The 24,193-nt window shown below is 46.7% G+C and overlaps 2 long non-coding RNA genes and 1 pseudogene across 2 annotated transcripts in view; 2 read left to right on the top strand and 1 right to left on the bottom strand.

The window, feature by feature from the left end:
- Positions 1-24,193, top strand: part of Gm33655 — a 327,030-nt gene that overhangs the window by 39,927 nt on the left and 262,910 nt on the right. The window lies entirely within an intron of this gene.
- Positions 7,854-24,193, bottom strand: part of Gm12830 (predicted gene 12830) — a 34,447-nt gene continuing 18,107 nt past the window's right edge. Inside the window, exons 2-4 of the long non-coding RNA NR_033617.1 lie at positions 22,230-22,382; positions 18,903-19,032; positions 7,854-9,682 (exon numbers count right to left, since the gene is read on the bottom strand). This is a non-coding gene — a long non-coding RNA (predicted gene 12830). The remainder of the gene's footprint in view (positions 9,683-18,902; positions 19,033-22,229; positions 22,383-24,193) is intronic.
- Positions 18,903-19,035, top strand: Gm23230 (annotated as a pseudogene).

The raw sequence follows: 24,193 nt of genomic DNA, 5'->3' as shown, positions 1-24,193 counted from the left end.
ACCGAGTTAGCATAATTTCACTTGACATATTTGAATTCAGCTCATCGACGGGACAAGTTTGCGTCTCATAGCTGTGGAGAGAAGGATGTTGTTTTTTCAGAATGTTAGCCTCTTTGATTCCTCAAGCTTCAGCAACCTCCTCTACATGAAAGTAATATTGGCCTCACCTCTCCCACAGGTGTGGTGGGGGTCCACTGAGCTCCTGCGTGTGAAAGGACTTTGTAGCTAATGAAGTCTGAGCTTTGAGGCCATGACCACATCTGTTCATGACATGAACCTGTATCTGTGGTTCTCTAGGAGTGCTGATGACCAAATCTGTGCACGACTTAAAAGCCTTTCGAGAGGTGATCAGTGGATATAGGATAAAATTCCAAATCCTCAAGATGGCACGGGGACTTTTACTGGTGCCAGCCTCACTATCCATCAGCCCTCATCCCTCTGCTTCACTCTCCTGCCCTCTGAGAACTGCAGATGCTCTGTTGCCTTAGCGACTTTTCGCATCCCTTGATTTTTGCCGCTATCCAGGTTGTTTCTGTGTTTTCACTTTTTAAATGATCTTGGGTAGGTATAGCAAGTGTATTCTGTTCTCTCCTCTGCGTGCCAACACCAGTATCTTCCTCTTTCCTGCCAGGCTTTGCTTCAGTTCATTGTACTCTCTGTTCCCCATCCTGGCAACTTCCAGCCCCTCCCCCACCTCTCTGTTCCCTATTGAATTGTGTTGGGGCATGTCATTGGAAATGCACATTGTCTTGAAAAAAAAAAGAGTGTTATTTTCTTTACATATGCTTCTAATTTACACAACTGGCATTTTCCTTCACTGCACCTTCTGTTTCTGATTCTTTTCTCGTTTGACACATTTTTAAGGTATCTCCATATCACAGAGTATCCCTTTCTAGCCTAGTCAATCACTTCTCAGCCATATGTGCTGTCGCCACGCAGTGCCACTTCTTTGCCAAAGAGTGCCTCAGTAAGTGCTTCCACACCTTTCTTCCCAGCATGTGTCTTGGTTAGATGTTCACACCCAAGTGGAAGATAGCTCTGAGGACTCTAATGGTACCCGGGTTTCACTCCCCTGAGCTCTGCCTGATTGGGCCCGGACAGTATTCTTGGGGTTAGGTGTTCAACCACTGTATGTACAGAATGATGGATGCAGAGACTGACCATACCATGCTGAGTATCTCTGAACTAGCAAACTTGAGTTTCTAGAGGCTCAAATGCCTGTGACTCTCTCTTATCCATTAAGATGCTGGTCCTTCAGGTCTCAGCACAGATGAGCCTTCCCCCAGAGACCCCTTCCTGACTCCTGTTGTGGCTGTGTTCTTTGCTACCTTAATCTCCCCCATGGAAGAGCTTACTCGGTGTTCCCTCTGCTCTGCACTGTAGACTTCTCCAGGTCTATTCCTTTTCCTGTCTCTGGAGCTCACACAGACTTGGCCCGGTGGAAATGTCAGGAATGTTTACAGAGTGACTGACTGACTTATTTGGAGAATAAGTGAGATAGCCCAACGAAGCGTTGGGTTTGCAGTTTGAGTGTTATGTCATTAGGCTGGCAGCTTTGGTGTGAGCTAGGTGGTGGCAAGTTTGTACCTGGGGTGGATGAGAGAGAAGGGGAAGCTGAATTATGGTTGCTAGTTGAATTATTCTCCAAATCCGCAGAGCATTCCCACTGGAGAGCCTGCACTGAGTGGCCGGCATGGCAGCACATGCTGACTGAAGAGGCTGGGTGGCCTTGAATACTGGGTATTTGCTGCATTTCTTCCATGTACTGGTTATCAATTGCTACCATATTCATTCAGGTTTCTTACTTTCCTCCTCCCTAAACTTATGTCCAAGATGTCTCTCCACGATGCACTCTTTGCCTTTATCTTGAGGATGAGAGCTGATGGGTCCAATGTGGTCAGGGCATCAAAAGCCCAATGTGCCTCCCAGCTGCGCGTGTGGTTCTCCCCTGAAAGGCTGTTGGCAGTGGCCCGGGGCCCGGCCTGTGGCTGAGGTAATCCCCACCAGCGTCTGCTCCCTTCTCTTCTGCTCTCTTCTTTTCCTTCCACATGGTTTGGCAAAGGCTGAAAGGCAGAAGATTACAGGCATGCAGTACAACCCCGCAAACCAGCGTGAAACCCCTTGCTTGTCTTTTTCCACTCTCTGCCTCTACTTAGTTTTTCCTTTCTCTGAGGAACTAAGTTCCCAACATCTCCTGCTTCCCCAGGATCAATCACTTGGCAGGGTGTTGTGGGAAAAAAATTTGCATTCAATCAGGACCATGGCGATCATCATAAGCAAGGCCCGTGTTCCTGTCCCCCCAGCCTGGGTTCCAATCTGTTTTGAAGGCTTGGGGTTTACAAAATTCAGTGGACTAGAACGTAACTCTTAATGGCACATTTGAACAGAGTTTAATGAGGTTTTACAAACAAAACTATAAAGTGGTTTTTTTGGTGAAGACTATTATTAATCATAAGAATAGTCATAGCCATTTCATCTGCCCAGTATATTCCAGGATTCAAAAATCTTTTCTCATTAGCCACCCATTTGACACTCTTCACCCTCTTGGGAGGTCGGTGAGTCTGGCACTATCCCCTTCCTTCAGAGCTGGGCACTGTGTTTCCCTCATGTTCAAGTGCATGTCCAGCACCTGGGGATCTTGCTGATCGGCACATTCAGATTCAGCCTGTCTGGAATTGGCCTGAGGTTTTGCTCTAGATCCATGGACCACACTGAAATAATGGGCTGAGTGGTTTGAAGCCCTGGATCTCAGAAGGGTAAGCGACAGATCTAAGTGTGCAGAGATGAAAGCTCTAGGCATCAGAATGTTCCCTTTATTCCTTCCCTTTCTTCCCTTTCTCTCCTCTCCTCTTCTTTTCTTTTTTTTTTTTTTTTTTTCTAGGAGCATCAAGTATCATCAGTCCTTACCTCAGGGCTAACTGTTCCTGGGTGTAGCGATGACAGCCGCTAAGCAGATGCAACAGATAATAGTACTCACGGAGGGATTGTGCTTCCAGGCTGCACGGAAGCTTGTCTGCAGGCCCCAGGGAAGATGAGGGTGGCCAGGCAGATGGGGATGGAGTGAGGAGGATTTTACATTCTCTATTCTATAGGCTACAGAACAGTGGAAGAAACAGACTCGGACCAGAGAGGCCAAAGGAGGACTGTGGGAGCTGGTAAGCTCAGGAGACCATGACAGTGCATTCAGAGGACTCCTTCATGATACATCCCCAGGGCTTAGCCTGCACTTAGAGTGCTTTATAAAAACTCACCCCCAGGCATGGTGACATGGCTCAGCAGGTAAAAGGTCTAGCTGTGCAAGCCTGATGACATTAGTTCCAGCTTAGAACCACATAAAGGTGAAAAGAAAGAACCAGCTCTACATAGTTATCCTCTGAAGCCCACATATGTCCCACAGCTCATGTGACCACACCCCCCACGCACACCACCACCACCATCACCACCACCACCACCACCACCACCACCACCACCATCACCACCACCACCACCACCACCACCACCACCACCATCACCACCACCACTACCACCACCACCACCATTACCATCACCACCACCACCATTACCATCACCACCACCACCACCACCATCACCACCACCACCACCACCACCACCACCACCACCATCACCACCACCACCACCACCATCACCACCACCACCACCACCACCACCACCACCACCACCACCACCACCATCACCACCACCACCATCACCACCACCACCACCACCACCACCACCACCACCACAACCACCATCACCACCACCACCATCACCACCACCACCACCATCACCACCACCACCACCACCATTACCATCACCACCACCAGCACCACCACCATTACCATCACCACCACCAGCACCACCAACTCTTTACACCCTGTCCTGCAAGAGTGAGTGCCTAGCTAGGATACAGGGTGTTCAAATGAGGAAGTGTTTGGGTCTCCTTATGGTGAACTAAGTAGCATGGAGTCATCAAAAAGGCTTCCCAGACGAGGCTAGAGTTAGCTCTAAAGGTCAGGGTGTTTGTCAGGCTGAGAGTCAGGTAGTAGGGAGGTCTCACAAGGCTCTAGCTTGTCTCCTTACCACTCAGTATAGGGAGTGGCTACTCCTTCCTGTGCTCCAAGCTTTCCTCTCCATGATATCTGGGGCTATCTGGTTGTGTTCTCTAAATTCTTGGAGAAAATTTTCACAGAAGATGTGGGGCCCCTCCTGGAGGATAACTCTGGAAGCTAGAGACAGTGTGTTCGCAGAAGGCTTGGACCTAGGAAGGAAGCACCTCACGGTAGAAGCTGAGGACTCAGGATGAGTCACATGGGTCCTCTAGCAACTCACATACACAGACTTCCAGATTTAGCCTGAAAGGACAATGAGTATCCTAGTTGACAATGCCAACTTCCCATAAGCCCCCACGTCCATGCTCTGATTCCATGTCACTGGTACCTTCCTGCCTTGCCTATCTGCCTTACCTATGCCACTCCCCATCCTTTGTGATGGTTTTCAGACCTGAGCAGCCATTGCTATCCTTGTCCTATGGATGAGGAGACTTAGGATATAGAGGGAACTGGAATGCAAGGTCTGGACTCTGACTTTGGGTCAAGCCACACCTCCTCAATCAATCATCAATTGATCAATCAGTCACTTAGTAGACAAATACTTGGTTGTCTAATGTGCCTGACTCAGTTCTAGTCTTTGAAGATTCATCAGAGACAGCAGAAGCAGGGTTTCAACTTTCATGGAGCTTTAGTCAGGGATGGGAGACATGAGCAATTACAAGTGAGAAGTAAAACACAGTGTGGGAAATGTGGACCACATCACAGAAAGAATAAAGATGGGCAGGGGAAATAAAGCCAGCACCGAGGAGAGGAGCTTGTTTCTGCCCTTTCAAGAGGATTAGTAGAGTCTGCCTACCTGAGCCCATGACTTTCTGATAAAAACTTGAGAGGGGTGATGGAGAAACCTCAATAATTCTGAGAGGAAGAAAACTTGCAGCAGAAGGAAGAATAAATTCAAAGGGCTCGAGGTAGGAGTAGAAGCTGCTGCAGTTCTTAAGAGCCATATGTGACTCAGTCCCTATGCCTCACAGTCTCCTCATTTGTGTCCTGTGTCTCCCTATGGTGCTCCAGTGAGAGTCCCTGCAGGAGTGTGTGTGACAAGCCAATGAGGCTTTGAGAAGTCTCCAGGGCTGGGGTGCCAGCTCTCTATAGCTCTTGGACCAGCCTGTTGTCTGCTGCCCTGGGATGTCTCGAGAGCAGCAACGGGAGTATTGAAAAGTTGATCTCTCTATTATAAGGGATTTGTCAGCACGGGCTGGGGCTTAGCTGCCTAAGCCCTGGGTCTGAAGGCTCAGACAGGTTCAGGGCCCAGAGGAGCTGACTCAGGCCTGCCTCCCCCGGGAATCAAGGCAGGGCCAGCAACCAAGGCCACTGGGGTCAGGAGGGTGAATTACTCCATATCTCCAGGGCACAGCCAAAGCTACTATTATCTCTAGCATTTTTTCCAAGGTTCAAGAGCAATCCCCAGATCTCTCATCTGGCAAGGAAAGCCACAAAAAGTGCAGTGCTCACTTGCACCGGTGTGTTTCCCATTGCACTCTCTCCCTGGGGCATATCCTTCCTTCCCACTGCCTTAGGGATACCATGTGCACTCTGGTAGCTCCAGTTTTTTCTTGACTGACTTGTCAAGGGCCAGAAGCCCAGTGATAGCTTCACCAGATACCCACAGACTCTCCCACTGAAGGCATAGAGAGTGGCCCCTGTCCTGCCTCCATCTTCCCAGACAACAGTCACAGTGAACAGGCAGTCCACTCACTCAGAATGTTTAGCAGCCTTTTGGCTGTCTCACAGATGAAAAAACTGAGGAAGGGGTGTATATTATTGCACATAAAAGTTGTACTAAGTCAATGAATCTAAGTTCAACTGGGAACACCATATATCCATCTTCTACTTTGCCTCATGTCCTTCCTGGGCCACTGTCACTAACTGTTCTTTAGAATTACCCCAGCAGGTCTCTTCTACACTGTTTTCTCAAGTCTTTTTTCTCCAGAGAACCCTGGGTAATCTTTAAGAAAATTCAGCTCGCCTTTAATTCCAGCTCTTGGAAAGCATAGGCAGGCAGGACACTGTGAGTTCAAGGCCAACCTAGACTGCATAATGAGACTGTCTTAAAAAATAAAATAAAATACAGAACTGTATCTTTTCTCATTGTTTTGAATGGCTTTTAGGCTAAACCCAAACTCTTCAATGTGTTGTGGTGGGTATGAACCCATGGCTTTCCAAAGTTTGTGGGAACCAAACAAAACTAAATTACAACTAGGGAACTGCTGACCCCGTGGCTTCCCTGATGGATCACACAGCTCAGCAGCAGAGCCTAGATCTGTGTGGCTTGCAGCCATTCATACATAGTGGGTAGTAGGGAATGCTGCTGAGGAGGCACCCAGCCTTTCCTTTCACTTAGTCCTTATCCAAACACCGAATGCACCACTGAAGCTATGCTTGTATTTCTTGTTACACCCATGGTTCTCAACCTCTGGTTCATGACCCCTTTGGGGGTTGAACCATCCTTTCACAGGGTTTGTCTAAGACCATCATAAAACACAGATATTTACTTTATGGTTCATAATAGTAGCAAAATTACAGCAGCAAAATACTTTTACGGTTGGAGGGGTCACTATAATCTAAGGAACTGTATTAAAGGGTGACAGCATTATGACAGCTTACGGTCATGGCCACTCCAACTTCTCAGTCTTCACACTCACTGTTCTCAGTACTCCGTTTCTGTTCTGCGCATACTCATGACACCTGTCACATGCTCCCTTCGCTCTGCACTTCACTCCAGCAGGGGCCTTCTTCCTGTGCATGAACAGATTGAGGGACTTTGAATCTTCTCACCATCCCGTGTCAGCTCTCTTTGGATGCAGTGCAGGTGGGACTCTTGGGGTGGCTACAGTGCAGTCCAAAACCAAGCCTTCCTCCACAGTGGTGACTTCTGGGTGGGGCCCACTGAGAGACCCTTCAAACCAAAGCCCCAGTCTATGGTCTCTATTCTTCCTGATCTTTCAGGTTTCTCCAGAAGGTGTGTGCCTTCGCACCTCACCCCTGCAGCTAGACCACTTGTCTGCTGCTTTGTCCACTAATTTCCATGAGTGGTGAGAAAGCAGAGGCAACCAAAACAGCAAATGCTTTGGAGTCAGACTATTTAGACCAGAATCCTTTTATAATATGTTTCATCAAACCGTAAGGATCTTCTTTTTCTACATACCTAACCATTAAAAAGCAAACTTGGATTTGGCTCACCTTAGTAGTGCAATAAGCAGTTTGATCTCTGTCTGTCTGTCTGTCTGTCTGTCTGTCTCTCTCTCTTTTTTGGTCTCTGTTTCTCTGTCTGTCTCTGACTCTCTCTCTGTCCCTCTCTCTCTGTCTCTCTCTGTCTCTGTGTCTCTCCCCTGTGATTATACCTAGAACCCTGCACACAGCAGGAAAGTACTTGATCACTGTCTTATATATCCAGCTCCATTTTTAATTTGAGACCGGCTCTCACTAACTTGCCAGTCGGACCTTGAACTCACTCTGCAGCCCAGACAGTCCTTGAACTTGCCATCCTTCTATCCCAGTGTCCTGACTAACTGAGATTGCAGGCTTGGGACAGCAGTCCAGGCCTAGATTTCTTTCGAGCTTTGTTTCGTCATCAGTTGCATGGTGGAACGCTTAGTTGAAGAGCTGTGGAGAGGAGGAGCGGGAGGAATTGTGTTGTGTTGTGTGGGTAGAAGTTTGAATTCTGGAGACAATTACCCAAACTTGAACCCTATATTACCTGTCTTATGAGGTTTCTTACAAATACCAGAATCCATTTTGGGTAAAGAGAGTAGAAATTTATTATGGGCTGTTGAGTAGCTCACAGGTTGGGGGGCACCCCAGGAAGATGGCTTGAGCTAGCTTGAGCCATCTGTGGGGACATTTTCAGTAAAAACCATTGCTTGCTCACAGATTTTCTGTACCTTTTGAGCTGGATACCAGAGCCCTCATCACTGCTGCACACAGAAAACTGGATGTTTCTGCCACAGATCCAGACACAGCGTCCAACCCCACCCACCACTCACCCTCAACCTCACTGTTCCTTTTACTGAACCCAGATTTCCAGTAGCTACACTGATTGACAGCATCTAGGCCAATTGTCTTAACCTGACCCCCAAAGGGTTCTGAGTACCAAGGAGTGTACTCTGGCTTCTATCTGCTGTGTGTTGAACGAATGGAAGAAGGGAGTTATTCACAGAGGACTGTTTTTTGAGACAGCTTCTGGAGTACAAAGTAAGCTGTGTGATCAGAGGTTAAAAACTAACCCTTGTTTTTTCTCATCTACAGAAAAGAATAATAGTAGTATATATCAGTGACTGTGCAAATTAACACATTGACTTATAAAAACAAAACAAACTTCAGAAGGGGGAACCTGGCCTAGGACAGATCTTCAGAAGATAGTAGCTGTACTTGTGTTATGTTATTATCGGTGGGTTTGTGACTTCTGGGCACAAACCTTAGTATGGAGATGCCATTTGAATGCAAGTCTTGGGCTGAGATGTTGTGCTCAGAATTCTCTTGCAGCTGAGAGCACCTCAGATAGCTGGACCCAGTGGTACTCTGGGATCAACCTGAATAGCCAATGATTATCCAGCTTTTTTGAGGACTCCTGTGAGTTGGTTAATATCATTTTGGCAACTTGAAATCTGCAACTGTGAGAGAATTTACACCAAAGGAGTTAGCTGATGCTCCAAACAGGCCTTCCCCTCTCTGGAAATGGCAACTTCGCATTGCCACATCTCATCAGCACAACAGCACATCGAAGTTGACATGGAGTAGGTGAAGGACATAAAGTACCTAGCCTTGTGCCATCTCATTTGGTCCTTCCATATGTGATTCTTTCCATATCACTGAATCCTTACGGTCACCTTTCTTTTCTAGATGTCAGCTCTTACAGACAAATCTCTGAGTTCACAGGAATCCCTTGGTGGTTGCCTCATGTTTGTGGTCATGTATGTTGGTACACTTGTGTGAGGGTACACGTGTCTCCGTGTGCCTGTGCATATGATGACAGAGGGCAACTCCAGGAGTCACTCTGTTTCTTAGACTCCACCCACCTTGAGACAATGTCTCTTACTTGGTCTGGAACTTGCAGGTTAAGCTTGGCTGGCTGTCCACTGAGCCCCAGGGATCCTCTTATTTCTGTTTCTCCAGCTCTGAGATTACAGGCTCACCACCATACCTGGCCTTTTAAAACATGGGTTCCGAGGACTAAATTCAGGTGTATGTAGAAAGCAATGGGTACTTCTTTTGTGTTATGATCTCCTACCAGACTGGAAGTGAATCCAGGACAACCCCCACAGAAGCTCGCTGCTGAGGAGGTAGCACAGCTACATGAACAAGAACCTTGTAACTGGCAGCTTCTCCCCTCCCTCCATGGCTGGCAACACCCACCCTTCTTTCCCTTTCCTGGTGTCTCTTAGGAAGGCATCGCTGCTTCTGCTTTCCTGGTGCCTTCTGCCATGTGGCTCATGTAAGATGGAGTGTGGCATAGACTGGGGAGTGGGAGAGGCTGCTCATACATTGATGACGCTCATCAGGGGATAGGAGGCTGTCTCCTGCTTTGGACACATTCCTTTGAGCGCTCCATATAGCTCAGCAGGCTGCCTTGTTTCCTGAGGAGGAAAAGGAGGGAGAGACAAACACCCTTCATTTTAATTAAAGCCAACTTTACATTGTTGTTCCATTTGCCTGTGTTATTGCATGAGCTTACAATAAAGTTATATGGTGCCCCCAGGGCAACTTGAGCTTCGTGATAGAATGTGTCCAAGTTTAGCACTCCAGGACTGTATGCAGCTTCTCTACAAAGTGAGTCAGAGCCAGCCCCAGGTCCTCTCGGGGCTCCAAGCCATAGCTTAGGCTGAGACCTGTTAGCAGTTCCATTATTTATATTTCATTTGTTTGAAAAACACTTATTGAGTATTTTCTATGTGCCTGGAAGTGGGCTAGATGCCCAGTTTGCCCCTGGCACATTGCTGTGGGTCCCAAGGAATACACATTTCCCAGTCTCCAAGGATCTGGCCTTCAACCAGTCTCTCCAATGAAGAGCCTGCGTGATCACTTCCAGCTCTCTCCCACGTGCTTATTTTGATCTCCGAGGAAGCACCAGAGTTCCAGCTAAATAGTCTCTCAGCAATTCCTGAGTTCTTTCACATCTGACATCTCTGATTATCACATTCCTTCCAAATCCTACCCACTCTTAAAGGCTCCATGTAAGTGCTGGGTCTTTCTTACAACATTTCCTGCTGACCCCTCTCCATGGGCTCTCTGGAGCTTCCTCTGCCGCCTTCTCATGGGTCTCTTTGTAAACTTTAAAGCTTATTTCACTACATGCTGTGCTGTACATCTAACTGTGGTTTGATGAGTTTTGACAAATGGACACGCTGATGTGTGAGCTGCCTTTCATGTCTCTGTGATGAGACACTCCATGTCTTACAGTTCGGAGAGTACAGTCCTCCTGATAGGGAAGGCTGAGTGACTGGAGTAATGACTGGGGTGACTTGGTGTGTGTGTGAGCTTGTGGAGCAGCTTGTTTGCGCACTGTAAGATGGGAAGCAGAGAAAATGGCCTGGAGGCTGGGAGGGCTACAATCTCTCAAAGGCCCACCTCCAGTGACCTGTATTCTCCAGCTATGCTCCTGTCCCAAAGACACTGTTTGGCCTCCTCAAACAGTGCCACTCCTGGGGACCAAGGGCTCAAGCATTTGCGTGGGGGAGGGATGGGGTACATTTCAAATGTCAAAGCATAACATACCCCAATTAAGCTAGAACATTTCTATGTCCCCCAAGAACTCCCTCATGGCCTTTCTTAATCAGTTCCACCTTCTATAGCCATTGTTATAACTCCTAACACTAGAAATTAATGTTTGCGTGCATGCTCTTGAACTTCATACAGATGGAATTAAATTCTTTTGCTTTTGCTTAGAGCATTGGTGAGCTTCGTCTGTGTTGCTGGTGGGTTGTTTTTTCATGGAGTCCGGATTGCACTCCATGAATGGATCTATCATATTTTGTTTATACATTTATTTGGGTGGTTTATACCTTGGGGGATATTATGAATGAAGCTCTTTTAAACATTTCCTGTATGAAAGAAGTGGATATATGTTTTTTGTTTCCCTTGGGGAAATGCCTAAGAGAAGAACTACTGAGACACAGGGTTGATGTGTTTTTTACATTGTGTGAAAATGACAAAGGGTTTTCCCAATTGGTGGTACTATTTTGTCCTCCTCCTGCCAGAGATTATGAATATTTTGATCGCTCCACATCTGCGCAGCAGTTGCTATTGCCAGCCTTTCTAGTTTTATATTTTACTCTAGCTGTATACGACTTTGTAGTTCCAACTTGAATTTACAGAAGACTAATGATGTTGGCTACACATTCAGTTTTTAGACCAGTTGATCTGGAACTCACAATCCTCCTGCCTCAACCTGCTAAGTGCTGGGGTTACAGCCATGTGCCATCACACTGATGTTCTGAGTTCTCTTTCACGTACTTACCAATTATTTGCATAGCTTGTGAAATTACCAAGAACCCGCTCATTTCTTGTTGGATTCTTAATAACTTAACCAAGATTTTTCATACATACTTAGGTACATACACTAGCACACACATTATGCTAAAGATGCTGGGATACTTACAAAGCAATGACTACTACTGAGCTAGCCCAGAATCCCTTATAGTTTGGACACAGGTAATAGACAAGTTATATATATTTAAAAGAAATATCTACTGATGAACAAAAGTTTATTCCTGAATTGACAGGTCTTTGATGCTATCTAATATATTTGAAGTTTTCATTTCTCAAATTGTTCACTACACACACACACACACACACACACACACACAATTTGATATATTATCATATTTTTATAATTCACTTATTATACTATTCTTTTGAGATAGGGTTTTTCTGTACAGTCCTGGCTGTCCTGGAACTCACTCTGTAGACTAGGCTGGCTTTGGCTCCTGCCTCTGCCTCTCAAGTGCTGGAATTAAAGGCGTAAACCACCACTGCCCAGCTAGCCTACTGTTTTTTTATAAACCTTTAATATTTTACATATTCAGAATCTTGTGACAGTATTGATCAGTTTGAATCACTCAAGATGATTGTTTATTCCACCTACATTTTTTTCAATTATTTACTTGAAGTTGTTCATATGATTATATCATCTCAGTGATCATAGGATCTTGCTATGCAGGTTAAGCTGGCCTGGAACTCACTGTGTAGACCAGGTTAGCCTCAAACTCAGGTATCTGGCTGCCTCTGCCTCCAGAGTGCTAGGACTAAAGGTATGTGCATGGTCTTTTTATTTCTGCCCTGTTTTGGGCCAGTTGCTCATGTTTCTGATGCTAAGCTCTTACACCAATGTCTAGTAGAATCTTGTCTGCTGCGATTACAAATGTGTGCTAGTATAGGTGGCTTAAAAAAAACCCATGGATTCATGTCAAGTCAGAAAGCACTTTTACCCACTGAGCCACATCCCAGCAACTCTTTCTTATTGAGTCATCTAGCCAGAGGCTCATTGATTGTTATCAATTACCCCAAAGAAACCAGCTTTTTATTATATTGCTTTCTCCTCATTGTTCATTTTTTCTTTAAAAGATAAAAATTACATATCTTATTTTGTGTATGTGAGTGCTTTGCTTGCATATATGTATGTATGTGTACCACCACATACATTCCTGTTACCTGAGAAGGCCAGAAGAAGGAATCAGATTCTCTGAAACTGGAGTTACTGATGGGTATAAGTCACTATGTGGGTGCTGGGACTTGAACCCAGGTTTTTTGGAAAAACAAGCAGTGGTGCTGTTATCTGCTGGGCCATCTCTCCAGCCCCATATTGTTAATTTTCTATTTCAGTTAATTCTATGCTTTTGGGAGGGGTGGAAAGCCTTTAGTTTTTATTTTATTTTTATTTGTAGCTCTGGCTCATTTGGAACTCATTATGTATCTCAGACTGGCCTCAGATTCACAGAGCTCCTTTTGCTTTGGCCTTCTGAGTGCTGGCGTTACAGATGTGAGTCACCATACACAACCTCCACTTTTTTTTCCCAAGATTTATTTATTTTATTTATGTGAGTACACTTCAGACACACACCAGAAGAGGGCATTGGATCCCATTACAGATGGTTGTGAGCCACCATGTTGCTGGGAATTGAATTCAGGACCTCTGGAAGAGCAGCCAGTGCTTTTAACCGTTGAACCATTTCTCTAGCCCCCCCGCCCCCCAGCCTCCATTCTTAAATTTGATAATTCTTCCCTTCTCTTTATTTTTTTTTAATTCCTAAAATGATAACTTTGACCACTGACTTAATGTTATCCTTATTTTAAAATATAAACACTTAAAGTTATGAAACTCATTCTAAGCCCTGCTTTATCTACATTCTGCAAATTTTATTGCCTTACTCTTCATCAATATTATGCATATTTCATGATCATTCAGTTAAAAATCGATCAATCAATTAATACTTTTGAGATACTTGATTTGTAGCTGAGAATGACCTTGAACTTGGGAACTCCTGCTTCCACTTCATGAGTGCTGAGATTATCGGCAGATGCCACCATACCCAGTTCTTGCGGTGCAGGGGATCAAACCCAAGGCTTCATGCTTGCTAGACAAATACTCTACTAGCCAAGCTAAATCCTCATTAGTTTTCTCTGTTTCTGTTCCTTTATTCTACCTTAATGTTTTCATAGTACCTGTAGTTATATCATTAGAATATATGATGTCATGAATGATTAAGTTCTTATTAATTTTTACCTTTTTATTACTGGTCCAATCTACTAAAATACTTGCTAGCAGGAACTACTTATCTTGTTTGATGATACAGTCCAGTACTTTAGAAGATCCTCATAAACATTTGTTGGGCAAAAATAAATAAATAAATAAATAAATAATGTGTTTAAGTTGCGGGGCAGCTTTCTTCAATTCTCCAGTTTAGCCTATTTGTTCATATGTGTGTTGTCCTCACATCTATTTGATTACTAATTACAGTCTGTCTCTGTTTCCCCACTGACCACCTATCTGAGGGCAAGTAGTATGACATCATTCACAAGTATTCACACCATACACAGATGGGCATTATCAAACACTGACAAATGCCAAATCTGTGTCAATTCAGCAGTGAGCAGGAATTATCTGCTAACCCAGAGTCCCCCACCTCCATTCCCGCCCCAGGACTCTGGGAGATTTGAACTGGTAAAAGCTTTAAGTTCGGGTGATTTTGTTTGACTGTGATCTGGGCCTGAAACACATCAGTACCATGCTTTCTGGTTTAGAAGGCTCTTTCCCACACACCATTACACAGAACCATCACAACATCTCTAAGCGCAAGGCATTTTTATCCTAATTTTCCAGGCAAAGAAGCACATATTTAGAAAGTTAAAAACTGCAGCCATGAACTGAGAAACTTGAGGCTGGACCCAAGGTTTCTGATACCTCTAATCTCTTTACAACATCAGGAGAAGAATCATGTGTGTGCCTTCTGGGGAGGTTGTGTCCTCATGGATGGACACAGTGGTGGGAGGTTTGTACTTGGAGGGACTCAACAGGTATGAGGGTACAGCAGGCTCAACTGAGTGCTGGGTTTGGGCTTCATTGCTCTCTCATTCATATATTCAACCTTATGTAGGAAAAGGAACTCTTGAGTTTTAAAGCCTGCTTGCCACTGTTAAGAGTTAAGACCTTTGGACAAAGGATCTGTCTGAAACTTGTTATTCACATCTCTATAGTGGGGCTTTAATTCTTACCCCTAGAGCTGTTGTGAGCATGACATGAGACTCGAGGAAGTACACCTTGCAGGGGCTCCTGCAGAGTGGCCCCTTGGCTTTGGACAGTTTTCACTGTTTCCTTGCTGAAATGCACTCTGTCAAGACTATTCTCCCCAGTGTTTCCCCTCTCACTGATACTGGGCAAGAGGATGGTGAAGCAAGATAGAATGTGAGAATCTGCCAACTGCTTTTGTTGTAAGAAATGGTCCTGGGGTCTGGAGAGCCTGTTCAGTAGCTAAACATACTTCTTTCTCTTGCAAAGGACCTGGGTTTGGTTCTCTGTATCCACAAGGTGGTTCACAACCATCCATAGCTCTAGTTCCAGAGTTCTGATGCCCTCTTCCTACCTCCATGGGTGCCAGGCATGCATATGGTATATAGGCAAACATCCAGGCAAAGCACACATACACATAAAAAGTAAAGAAATGGCCCTGGTCCTGTGGGAGACTGTCCTGGGGGTAGGAGGGAAGGGGAAGGTCAGCTGGTACAAAGCATAGCATGTATTGAGCATCTGATAGGAAGAACAACCCAACTGTCATTTATTGATTATTATTTATTGTTTACTCTGAAGGTATTAATTGCCTTTGATTACTGTGATGCAATCAATGCACGATACAAACAAGGTAGAAAGAAGTATTTATTTTGGCTCACAGTTGCAGAGAGTTCAGTCCATAGTCCTTGGCTTTGTTGATTCTAAGTTGTGGTGAAGCAGAACATCACCACTATAGGCGTGTGTGGAAGAAAAGGAGGAGGAAGAGGAGGAGGCAGAGGAGGAAGAGGATGAAGAGGAGGAAGAAGAGGAGATTGTTCACTCATGGTGGGCAGGAAGCAGAGAGTTAAGAAAGGACTGGAGAGGGAGAGTCCAGGAACCCACTTTATCTAAATAGGTCTCATCTCCTAAAGTCCCAACAGTGCCACCACCTGGGAATCAACCGTTCAACACATGAACTGGTTGGGGACATTTATATATTAATAACAGCACATGAATATAACAGATCTGAGCCCATAGTCCTTGAGTAGATCTTTAACATTCCTCCTAGACCATGAGAGTTTTACGTCCCTGTCTTAGTTAGGGTTTTACTGCTGTGAACAGACACCATGACCAAGGCAAGTCTTAATAAAACAACATTTAATTGGGGCTGGCTTACAGATTCAGAGGTTCAGTCCATTATCATCAAGGTGGGAGCATGACAGCATCCAGGCTGTCATGGCACAGGTAGAGCTGAGAGTTCTACGTCTTCATCCAAAGGCTGCTAGTGGGAGACTGACTTCCAGGCAACTGGGGTGAGAGTCTTAAGCCCACACCCACAGTAACACACCTACTCCAACCAGGTCACAACTATTCCAACAAGGCCACACCTCCAAATGGTGCCACTCCCTGGTCCAAGAATATACAAACCATCACAGTCTCCTAATCTTTAGTCTGCTCCCCGTACCCACTGTCGGGCTATAATTTTACTTCAACTAAGACCCTGGACCTTCTCTAACATAGCGGCGGTGGTGGCGGCGGCGGCGGCAGCAGCAGCAGCAGCAGCAGCAGCAGCAGCAGCAGCAGCAGCAGCACAGATTGGATGTAGCAGGATCTGACTCTAGCTACTACATCCTACACATCTGTCCTCTGCAGTCTTTCCTTAAATCATCCTCAGCACCAGGCTGCCTCTGAAGCTCAGTCTATGCTGTTTTCTTCCACAGAGTTCCAAGTGCATTTGATCACTGCACGAAGGCTTGCCCAAGACCATTTTCCCTGGCAACCCTGACCTGTTTTACATGGGGCTATGGTCATGTAAACTCACTGCATATGATGCAGGGATGCCAGACTTACAAAGTAAAAACCCAAGACACCCAACAAGATTTGAATTTCAGTCAGATAAAGTATAATTTTTAATATGACTTTATAATGCTTGAGGTATACTTATACTCAAACCTATTTATTTATCTGAAATTTGTAATTGAAAGCTTGTATTTGATATGGCTACCTTGGTTCATGGGTTTGTAAGTTTATAGTAGTTTAGTATCCTTTTGGGTAGGGCGATGTTGTTTTGTGGGTTAGATTGGAAAAGGGTTTAGGAGCCTGCAAGTGAAGATGGCCCGGGGCCTGCTTACTTTAGAGCCCTTATTCCACACAGCAGAGATTCAGAGGACTCACCCCAGTTCACACTGTGGGTGGGTGGCAGAGGGCAGGCAGGCTGTTACTCAAGGCCTGACCTGCACTCCCAACTCTGTTCGCTCCTGCGCCAGCAGCCCTGTTCTGGGCTGACTGAGAGCTCAGGTTCCCATTCCCCTGCCCCTGACCTGCCCTTGGCTGGCTTCAGAGGGGGGTCTGATGACGAAACATGATCCTGTCATAAAATCTATACCAAACCAACTCTTCTCACAGCCCACCCTTCTGCCTCAAAGGGGGCCACCTAATCCTCATTTATGGGGGCTAGCAGCTGGGGCGGGTCTGAGTCTTTGAACGTGAGCTTGGGGTGCTCTGGATCAGTTGGTCCTGACCAAAGGAACCTGAGAGTGAGGACATTTAGCCGAGCTAGTTGAGGGGTCAGCTGGTTATGGTTCACCACCCTAAGGAGCACCAGGCAGAACAAGGGCAGTCCAAGGTTCTAGAGATGGACAACCCATGGCAGTATCTTTTGGAGAATGTAGCAGCTGGACCTTCTTCCAGCAGTGGATGAAGGAGACTGCAGAACTCGCTGGAGGGAGTAAGGAGAGATGACTTCAGGGAGATGACATCAGAGCCCTTAGAAGCCTCTGGAAAAGGTTCAGGCAGTGTGATTTCAGCTTTGCCTCAGGGCAAAAGTGAAGGCCTGGTGAGGCTGTGGGGTGTCTGGATGTTGGGACTGGTCGGGTCAGGGATAAGCATACACAGAGACAGGGGACACCAGGAAAGGGGTCATGCCAATTTGGTGGACTTTTGGAAAGCTTGGAGAGACATGACTGGGGTAGGGAGAGAGACAGGATGGAAATTCGGGAGGGGGGCATATTCATTTGGACCCAACTGCCTTGTTATTAAGTCTAGAAAAGAGGGTATAGAAGCCAGGACTGAGGAGTACCCACACTGAGAGCAGGGCAGGAACAGAAGAACCTTCAGGAGAGATGGAGAGGGTGGCCCCAGAGACAGAAAAGCAAGGTGCGGTGGGAAGTGGGAATCAGGGAAGCTGTCCCCAGGCCCTGTGGGAAGGCTGCTTGATATTACAGCTGGCCCCATGGGAGGGGATCAAGTGTGGGTGCTGAGTGCAGACACCTTTCTATAGAAGATTGCTGATGAAGACACTGGAGGGGGCAGCAGCTGGAGGAAACGCCAGGCTTCCTGAGCTTGTGAGTAGCTTGTGAGAGTCCCAAGTCCCAAGTCTAGGTTGAAGGCCAGGGGGTGGAAGAGACCACAACTCAGCCATATTTCCTTTCAGCTCAGGGTCACCAGCACTCCCAGACACACCCAAAACAAATGTGTTACCGTGCACACTTATCTTCACCGTGTGTGACAATTTGATCTTGTTTCTTTTATAACTGTTGTTTTACAATGGGCAGTTTGAGAGGCCTGGGTACGCTGAAGGGAGGGAGGAGTAGGGTGCACTCTTCAGGGAACAGTCAGAGGGAAGGACTGGCTTCCTTTAGGGAGAGGGGTCACATTAACCATTTTAATGGGGGAGATGGAGGCTGTGTTTTGGGGTTCTGGGCAGGACATGCTGCTGGTAGTTTTCTGGCTTTGATGAAAGTTAAACTTGGAACCCAGTCAGCTGCTCCAGCCTTATACCCTTGCCATGTATGGATGTATGGAAGTGAGAACTCCATGTTTTCTCTTAAAGTGTAGGGGAAAACAAGTTCACACACACAGATACACACAAACGACATAGATGCTTGTGCAAAAGCAAATGCATGCATCTTTATTCAGACTTCTGCTATTGCAGCTGCATACACAGGTACATACATACTCATATTCATACATGAACATTGACCTGGACAACATGCATACATCTAAATACACAAAGACATTTTAAACATGCAGGCCCGTGGGTGTACATCTCAGGGCACAGTTAAATACACACATTTCCATACATAGGAACTCACATAGTTACCAGGCAGGGAGATCCAGGATGAGGCTTATCCATTGTACTCCAGATGTGCTGACCAATGTCATTTCCTCAAACGACAGAAACTCGACTGTATAATTTGTTGGAGGCTTTGTTCCCACTTTCCCCTGTAAAACAAAAGGAAAATAAGTAACCATATGTGTTCTGGTGAGCATACATAAACACCAAGCACTAGAAGTTGGTGTTCCTGGAGAGTTCCATGCCTTGTAAAGGCTCACACCCCCTCCATCAGCCCCACCTCTGTCTCTGTGCCTGTGCCATCCCTCAGGGCTCCTTCCTTATCAGGCTCCCTTCAAGTCCTGGAAGCTTCTTTCACTGCCTCTGTCCTCTGTCTTTCAGCCTCTGCTACATCTCCCTTCCCTAAGGCCTAGTCTGAGGCATCCTGTCAACACTCTCCAGTTCCTTTCCATGACCTACCGTCAGCTTCCTGTTTTCCCTGGACTACCAGCTGTTCCTTTCATGGCTCTGTGCAAGAGGGCCTTAATAAATAAATATAGACTGATGAAAGAAGAACTACTGTGCGGAGTCGTTCTGAGTCCCGGGAGCTGGAGGAGGTGGGCAGTGCCATTATCTTTCCATTATTCTCTGTTTTCTTTAGATTTATTTTTAAAATTATCTTATTGTATGTTTGTGATTGTTTTGCTTGCATGTCTGTGCACCATGTGCATGTGTATCTGTGTACCATATGCATGCCTGAAGCCTGGGGAGACCAGAAGAGGGCATCAGATCCTGTGGTAATAGAGTTATAGATGGTTGTGATCTGCCAAGTGGGTGCTGGAAATTGAACCCAGGACACCTGGAAGAGGACCCAGTGTTCTTAACCACTAAGGAATCCTTCCAGCCCCCCCCCCATTCTAAATTTTAGTGTGTGTGTGTGTGTGTGTGTGTGTGTGTGTGTGTGTGTGTGTGTATGAATCTGTTTATGGATGCTCACAGAAGCCAGAAGAGGATGCCAGAACCTCTGGAGCTGTACATGTGTGAATAGTCCTACGTGAGTTCTGGGGGCTGCAAGTGTGGAGCCATCTCTCCAGCTTTCAATGCCTCTACCTTTCCTAAAGGAGCAATGCAAGCATCCTGTGTGTCAGAGCTGGGTCTCAACTCCATTGGCAACTGTTAGATTTCCCTTTCTGAAGTCTGGCCTTACTGCAGTGGTGTTCCGGCCCTTCTTTACAGCACCCTTTCCTGTAAAGAAAATTTTATTGCTGGCAAGGGCCGAATACTCTGCTGTAGATCAGCACGACAAAAAGGAGTTGGAGTTCCAGGGAACAAACAAGTTGGCCAGGTGTGTCTGGGGCTGCAGCTGTCTTGAAGATTCTGCAAGAAACCCTGATTTAGGACAGAGAATGCTGGGTGCGAGTCACCAGAGGAGGCCCGAGCGTCGCCAGCGCTCTCACCTGTTGGGCCGGGGCCGGGTGGGCTCGCACTGCCGCTGGGTGGCCTGGCCCGGGCCCGACAGCGCTCCGTGCTCGGGGACCCTCCAGGGACCCGCTGGGGAGCAGCACAGAGGCGGCGGCCTGGCGGGGCCGGGTGGGGCGGCGAAATGGCTTTTCCAGCTCCGGAGCCCAGGCCGCGCTGTTGACACAGTCGCGGATTTTAATGAGAAATCTGGAGCGTGCGTGGGAGACGTGGCGCGGGGTGCACAGATGCGGAGCTGGCGGCGCGGCCCGAGGGAGAGCGCTGGGGCGCGCTCACCTTTGAACTGCCAGGGACACTGTTTACCTTGGCAGTCCAAGTGGCAGTTTTACAGATATTAAATACCGACCCGAGGGGAAGCAGGGATCGGGGGCTGTCTGCACCAAGGGATCCCGTGCCCTCCCTGCAGCTGGCGGTCGGATTCGGTGCTGGGGAGACTCTCGGCCCTCGCATCCCATCCAGTCCCAGCCCGGCTGTCTCCTAATTCGATTTTCCGTGTCGGGAGGAGGAGGCCAAGGGCAGTCTGGGCCTTGCTCACACACCTTTTTGGCACGTCTATGTCTGGGGATTGCAGATCTCCAGTCCAGGCACCTCCTTGGCGGCGCTCCGGGTTACCTGATTCTTTTCTAGGGGCAGAAGAGATCCATCCTCCCTCCCTCCCTCCCTCCCTCCCTCCCTCCCTCCCTCCCTCCCTCCCTCCCTCCCTCCCTCCCTCCCTCCCTCCCTCCCTCCCTCTCCGCCTCTCTCTCTCTTTCTCTGAGACTTTTGCGGGACAGAGGAGAGCTCTGCCCGCGACCCAGGCTTCAGCCGGCAGTCAGAAGGCTCCCTGCAGAGGCACAAGCCATGTTGATTTTACGGAGAAGGCTGCTATGCACATTTCACTGCTGATTTATTGGTTTTTAACTAGATCCTTATGCTGGGCTAAAAAAGCCATCTTGCACTTTGTAAGGCTCTGCTGACTGCTGCTGAAAATGACACAGGGGCTCCTCCTCCCCTCCCCCACCCCGTCCCACCGAAAGGGCGACGGTGGAGGTAAGCCTAGGGTCCCTCTTCTGAGCAAGAAGCCTCCTGCTGCAGCCTCCCAGCCACTGACTACCTGCTGTGTGCACTGGGGTGAGTGTGTTGGTGTGCGGAAGACTTTATGGTCTAAAGGGAGGGTCTGGGAGAGGCAGGGACATAGTACTCACCTTTTCTCTATCAGAGCTCTTGCTGTATATATTAATGAACTTGCTGTATATATTAATGAACTTGGGAGTGGGTGTCAGCAAATATAGAGGGACACCCTGGTTCATCATTGTGTGACTTAGTAAAGCTACCTAAACTCTCTGATCTCCTGATTTGTCATCTCTGCAAAGAGTGTAGTTCTTATCTGTGATGTGGGAATCAGATAGACTCTTGTCTTAAGCCCTTGTAGCCCTGGGGGTTTTAGCATACAGTTGGGATAGCAAATTAATGGTTAGAGTCCCTTCGGAGACTTCCTCCCCATTCTGGCCCATAACTCTGGACACAGGCAAAGTCCTTAACACAGAGGTTAGTTAATTCACACCACCTCCTGGGACCACATACAGTGTTTCATAATTCAAATGGAAGATTAAGCAACATAAACCACACGATTATAAATTTTAAGGCACCTTCTATCATCAGCTTACCAAATCCTCAGGTAAGCTCTGTGAGGGTAGAGGCAGGCTGCGTCATTAACCACAGGTGCTTTCTCAGACCTGTGACTTGAAGGTAAGATGGACAGCTTCTAGCCTAGAGTTTGCTTCTTGATGTCTTGGTTGTTTTTCCTATTATTTAACAGCATCCCTCCATCCCCAGGACAGCTTCACTGGATGCAGCTTCACTGGATGATTGCTGGTACACACAGTGTGGAGACCACAGAGATACCCACCTTTAAGAAAGGCCCCTTCTTCCAGCCCTGCAAAAGCCACCAGAAAATAGGGTGGGCCCAGTGAAGACAGGTCTGATTGAGACCCCCACAACCCAGGGAGCTGAAGGAGGATGCTCGCGCATCTGTAGAACCCATCAGCGGCTTGATGGGTCGCTGTTAAACAAAGATGGGATAAGGTTACACGTGTTTTCCGTGGGAGTCGGCTCCAGTTTCAGCCTGATGATTTAGTCAGGTGTAAGCATGAAGTTTCCAATTTAGAGGAATAAATCTCCAGTGATTTTATTATCCCCTGTTTTACCCTGACACCCAACTTCACCCCGGCCCCCTGTCAAAGCCCTCATGATGTGTTTATATAGGGCACACTGTAATTGATTGGCGTGCAATAGAACATGACACAGAAAATGTGGCCTTCCCCACCAGGCTAACTCTGGAAGCTTCCATATTTCATCATCCTCCAGGCTCAATCAGTGGCTCCACTCACTGTGGTCACAAATTCCTGGGATTCTGGATTGTCTGTGAATAGGAGTATGGGGCCAAGGGGTTCATCTGGGACCCCCCAGGTTTCCCAGTGGGTGTTTTGGCCTGGAGCTGTGGGATGAAGAGAGAGGCTTCTGTCCTGGACTGTTGGGCTCTCTGGATTCAGTACCTCACAATTCTGCCTGATGAGAGAGTAGCCAGATTGAATTTTCCATGCCTCTAAGATATGGTAATTCCAATGTCCCAAGCTTCTAAAAAGATCAGTTTTGAGTAATATGTGGCTTCAAGCATCCATGAATCCATGGTATTAAAGTACTACATCTACAATAACACCATGCAATACAACACTATTCTGTAGTAATGATATAAATATGAATGCAAACGTAGATGTGGATCTGCATATTCACAGCAATGTTAAAACCAATACTGATTATGCTATTATCACTTGTTGGCATGGTTCTAGGTGGGCTGTACAATTCTTTCATTTAATTCTCCCACAACATTATGAAGATATTGCTGTATGCTTTTGTACATGGTTCCAATGACGACCAAGAGGGTAATAAAATTCAAGTTGGGCTGTTTAAGATTCTGAAATATTAGCACTGCTACCGTATATGCAGCAAGCCAACATGAGGAAAGCAGACAGATGTGGAGTAAGAAGCAGTCTTGACTCTTATTTGTTGTCAGGAGCATACCTAGTAAATGCTCACAGTGTAGTCCATGTCACTGACCCTGTCCTCAGCCCCAGGAATGGTATGAAGGAAAAGAGCATCCAAGTTCTAAGGTAGAGGAATGAGGACACAGACATCCTAAACTTTGACGACAGAAAGTTCCCTTTGAGTCCTTCCGAACCCTATTGTTTCTTAGTCTGAAATTGGAAAAAAAAATCACTGTAACTTAGTCTTTCAACCAGCATCTGGCTCCTTCCTGTTACCTACCTCCCATGATGGGTGGAGCATATTTTGTGATAGCAATTTTCTGCTTACAATAAACTAATGTTTACTTTGCTGTAGCTTTGACTTAGGGCTCTTAGCTTGTCCTGAAGAGCCACAGAACTGCTTTCTCTGCTCCACGATTCTGCAGAGTTCCTAATACAGTAAACCAAGCCTGTTTACTCACTCACCACTCATTCATCAATATCCTCCCCTCCTCCCTCCTTTCATCTACTTGTTCATCCATCATCCATCCATCCATCCATCCATCCATCCATCCATCCATCCATCCATCTACCCACCCATCCATTCATCCATCCACCCATCCATCTACCCATCTACCCATCTATCCATCCACCCATCAACCCACCTACCCATCCATCCATCCATCCATCCATCCATCCATCCATCCATCCATCTACCCATCCATCCATCTATCCATCCACCCATCAACCCACCTATCCATCCATCCATCCATCCACCCACTATCCATCCTCAATTCATCAAGTAGTTCAGCTATCCATCAAGCATCCACTCATCTATCGATATATTTAT

This window comes from Mus musculus, chromosome 4 (assembly GCF_000001635.26).
Source record: "Mus musculus strain C57BL/6J chromosome 4, GRCm38.p6 C57BL/6J".
Taxonomy (NCBI): domain Eukaryota; kingdom Metazoa; phylum Chordata; class Mammalia; order Rodentia; family Muridae; genus Mus; species Mus musculus.
This window is presented reverse-complemented; position numbering and strand designations above follow the sequence as displayed.